This window comes from Thamnophis sirtalis, unplaced genomic scaffold, assembly GCF_051295495.1.
Source record: "Thamnophis sirtalis isolate CommonGarterSnake01/CBP01778 unplaced genomic scaffold, rThaSir2_p1.2 scaffold_13, whole genome shotgun sequence".
NCBI classification, from domain to species: Eukaryota; Metazoa; Chordata; class Lepidosauria; order Squamata; family Natricidae; genus Thamnophis; species Thamnophis sirtalis.
In genome coordinates this window covers 2651244-2655605 of record NW_028261393.1, presented here as the reverse complement: position 1 = coordinate 2655605, position 4362 = coordinate 2651244, and the positions used below count along the sequence as shown (strand labels likewise).

General features: G+C 49.8%; 1 long non-coding RNA gene across 1 annotated transcript; it reads left to right on the top strand.

Annotated features, from left to right (window-relative positions):
• Positions 1 to 363: 363 nt before the first annotated feature.
• LOC148042888 (uncharacterized) lies at positions 364 to 1754 on the top strand. The gene is made up of 2 exons (XR_015698282.1): positions 364 to 492; positions 1617 to 1754. It is a non-coding gene; the product is annotated as an uncharacterized LOC148042888 (long non-coding RNA).
• The last annotated feature ends 2608 nt before the right edge of the window (positions 1755 to 4362 follow it).

Genomic DNA, 4362 nt, shown 5'->3' with positions numbered 1-4362 from the left:
ACACTGACATCTGTCTGTCCCAGCTATCAGTTCTAGCTGTCAAAATGCCACCCGTCTCATGGTTCAAGGTGACAGGATAAGCAAATGTTAAAATGGGAAGCCGATGAGTTTTACATTTCTCTTTAGCTTTTCCACCTGGTGAAGCCATTCCTGGGTTGTTCTTAGCTATATAATTCATGTTGTTCTTCCCATTCCGAATTCTCCACTGCTTTCACAGTTTTGGCTATTTCTTTCTATATTTTGCATTGATAATCGTTTTCGTAAAATTTGAAGGGAGGAAGAGAGTTTCTAACAAAATGCGGGATTCTCTCTTTGGCCCAAATCCCCCCCCCCCCCCCAGCTTGTAACTCTTCGTTTTGGTTGCAGATAATCAGCTGAAGTCTTGGATGAGCAAATACGGCTGGGTAGAAACGGAGCCTGGGACAATATTCATTTGCAACCAGGAAGAGAACATCAAGCCTAAAAACATCGTGGAGAAAATAGACTTTGACAGTGAGTGTCTTTTTTCTGCTCATCTTACTCCTTTAATCCCCCCTCCTCCCCCAAACCAGAGGGGTCGGTGGGGGCCCAAGCATTCTGCCAGAGAAAAACCCAGCTCTGATTCTGCCGGCCAGATCTAAGCACCCTGCGGGCCCCATCCGGCCAGTGGTGGGTTTCAAAAATTGTTCGAACCTACTCTGTGGGTGTGGCCTCCTTTATGGGAGTGGCTTGCTGCCCATGTGATATGAAATTATGAATTAGTACTTAGGTCTGTCCAAGTAGCTATTCAGAAACTCTGGCATTGAAGCATGCAAGTCTTAAAGCTGTCAAGTTACAAGATCATTGCACCCCTAACCCTTTAGAAAAAAAACCCCAGGGGTGTTCAAACTTGACAGCTTTAAGACTTGTGGACTTCAACTCCCAGAATTCCTCCTCCAGTCACGTTGGCTCAGGAACTCCCGCATTGAAGCATGGAAGTCTTAAAGCTGTCAAGTTATAAGACCCTTGTACCCCTAACCCTTTAGAAAAAAAAACCCAGGGGTGTTCAAACTTGACAGCTTTAAGACTTGTGGACTTCAACTCCCAGATCCTCCTCCAGTCACGTTGGCTCAGGAACTCCCGCATTGAAGCATGCAAGTCTTAAAGCTGTCAAGTTACAAGATCCTTGCACCCCTAACCCTTTAGAAAAAAAAAAACCCAGGGTGTTCAAACTTGACAGCTTTAAAGACTTGTGGACTTCAACTCCCAGAATTCCTCCTCCAGTCACGTTGGCTCAGGAACTCCCGCATTGAAGCATGCAAGTCTTAAAACTGTCCAAATTACAAGATCCTTGCATCCCTAACCCTTTAGCAGTGGTGGGTTTCAAAAAAAATTGGAACCTCTTCTGTAGGTGTGGCCTGCTTCCGGGTCCACTGGTGGAACTCTTCTAATCGGTTCGGTAAATTTGACGAACCGGTTCTACCGAATAGGTGCAAACTGGTGGGAACCCACCTCTGGATCCGGCCCACGGGCCTGGAGTTTGATACCCCTGCTCTACAATTCGCCAGCTTGTGTCGTTCATCTGGATCAGCCAAAGTCCGTTTCATACCCTGAACTTAATCTCTTCACTACCCCGTTCCCCTTCTGCTTTCTTTCAGGTGTGTCCAGTATCATGGCGTCTTCCCAGTAAACGCCCATCCCACCCCCGGCGTTCTCCTTACCCACTATGCGAATTTCAGCCCCATTTTTTTTTAAAGGGCGTTTATTAAAACCAATAAATAAGTGATTTGCCAGTAGTAAGCACAGCTGTTACGTCAGGCTGGATTCCATCAGGAGTGGCTGATTTGATTTTATCCATGATTTCATTCGTCACCTGTGCTGTGCGTTTTTTTTTTAAAATAATTCACAGCTCCGCTGTTTTTTTGTTTTTTGATAACGCCTCGTACAGGTTGTTTCTGTGAAAGCGATGCACTGCGCTGCATTTTAGCAGTTATATACCGCTTCATAGGGCTTTCAGCCCTCTCTAAGCGGTTTACAGAGTCAGCTTATCGCCCCCAACAGTCTGGGTCCTCATTTCACCCACCTCGGAAGGATGGAAGGCTGAGTCAACCCTGAGCCGGTGAGATTAGAACCGCTGAGCTGCAGATAGCAGTCAGCTGAAGTGGCCTGCAGTACTGCACTCTAACCACTGCGCCACCTCGGCTCTTTTGCTGTGCTGCGCACACGGAATGAGTACAACGACGAAGTAGAAGGGGCAATTTTCAAAAGAATTTGGGGGGGGGCATGAAGCCACCCAAGACGGGAGCCTGAGCCACACAGGGCAACTGCAGGATTTCACCCATGGCCCTGGACCCTGCCCTCTGTGGACAAGAGCCACCCCTTGAAATCCACGCCAAAGGTTAAAGGTGCTTCAACTAATAACGCCAGGGTAATACAAAAAAGCTAAAATCAGATTCTGACCCAGGTTGGGCTGTTCCTCTAATGGCCACTAGATGGGGGTGGGGAGCCGAAAGGAGAAATAGGAGTTGACTGCTGCTTCTTGCTAGCTCACTAAGCAAAGGAGTCTTTGCATTCTGTGTCGGTCGTAACCAGGGCGTGGTGGGGAGGAGGAAACCAGGGTTCAGGTTCAGCTGTGAGTGGGATAGCCAGGAGCCCAAGTGCCCTTTCCCTCCACACAGCCCTTCCTTGATTTGCCACTCTTTTTTTTTTTTTTGAAGGGCTTTCCTTCCCTCGTCTTCCTCCTTCCTTCCCTTGTTCTTCTCTCCTACCCTCCTTCTTCCTCCTTCTTCCTTCCTTCCCCCTTCCCTCCCTCCTTTCTTCTCTCCTCTCCTTCCCTCCTTCCTTCCTTACTTCCTTTTTCTCTCCTTCCTTCCCTTCCTTCCCTTCCTTCCCCCCTTCCTTCTCTCCTACATTCCCTCCTTTCCTTCTCTCCTCTCCTTCCCTTCCTTCCTTCCCTCCCCTCCTCCCCTTCCTCCCTCCTTTCTTCTCTCCTCTCCTTCCCTCCTTCCTTCCCTCCTTCCTTTCTCTCTCCTTCCCTCCTTCCTTCCTTCCCTCCCTCCTTCCCCTTCCCTCCCTTCCTTTCTTCTCTCTTTCCCTCCTTCCTTCCTTCCTTCTTCTCTCCTTCCTTTCCCCCTTCCTTCCTCCTTCCTTCCCCCTTCCTTCTCTCCTACATTCCCTCCTTCCTTCCCTCCTTTCTTCTCTCCTCTCCTTCCCTCCTTCCTTCCTTCCTTTTCTTCTCTCCTTCCTTTCCCCCTTCCTTTCCTCCTTCCTTCCCCCTTCCTTCTCTCCTACATTCCCTCCTTCCTTCCCTCCTTTCTTCTCTCCTCTCCTTCCTTCCTTCCTTCCTTTCTTCTCTCCTTCCTTTCCCCCTTCCTTTCCTCCTTCCTTTCCCCCTTCCTTTCCTCCTTCCTTTCCCCCTTCCTTTCCTCCTTCCTTCCCCCCTTCCTTCTCTCCTACATTCCCTCCTTCCTTCCCTCCTTTCTTCTCTCCTCTCCTTCCCCTTCCCTCCCTCCTTTCTTCTCTCCTCTCCTTCCCTCCTTCCTTTCTTCTCTCCTTCCTTTCCCTTTCCTCCTTCCTTCCCCCCTTCCTTCTCTCCTACATTCCCTCCCTTCCTTCCCTCCTTTCTTCTCTCCTTCTCTCCTTCCTTCCCTCCTTGCTTCCCTCCCTCCTTCCTACCCCCCTTTCTTCTCTCCTTCCTTCCTTCCTTCCTCTCCTTTTCCCTTCTCTCCTTCCCCTTCCTCCCCTTTACCCTTCCCCTCTTCTTCCCATTCCTCCCCTCTTTCCTACTCTTGCATTCCCTCCCATTCTTCCTCTGCCTTTCCCTTTCTCCTACTCCTCTCCTTTCTCCTCTCCTTCCTATCTTTCCTTCTACTCCACCCACTCTATCCGTTGTTGTGTTTACATATTCTCCTCTTCAGGGGATGGACCTTCCTTGCCTCCGAGCCTTAACATCGGCCCAAGGGAAGCGGCTCTCCAGCCATAAGGCGGATTGAAGGTGCAGTTATTCACCTGGAGATTTGGCCTTGCAAACGCAGCGGGCATTCCAGCGGGCGTGACTCAAGGGGTGTGGTTGGGAATTGGCTCCGCCCCTGAGACTGGGAGAGGCTCCCAAGACAAAGAAATGCCTTGGTGGGGGGGGGGAGCCACCAGGTGAGCAGCTTACTCCACAAGCCACGGGACTTTCCTTTCTCAGGACCTCGACTTACAACCGCCGTCGAGAGGGGAACTGTGCACGGTCACTAAGTGGGAACAGCTTGTCCAATCCTCAACTTAGGACCAGGATTTTGTCACTAAACAAGGCGGTCTTTTAAGCGAGTTTTACATTTTTACAACCTTTTCTGACGCAATTGTTAAGTGAATCCAGCTTTCTCCCCCCCTCCCCTCCATTGACTTCACTTGTTTGGA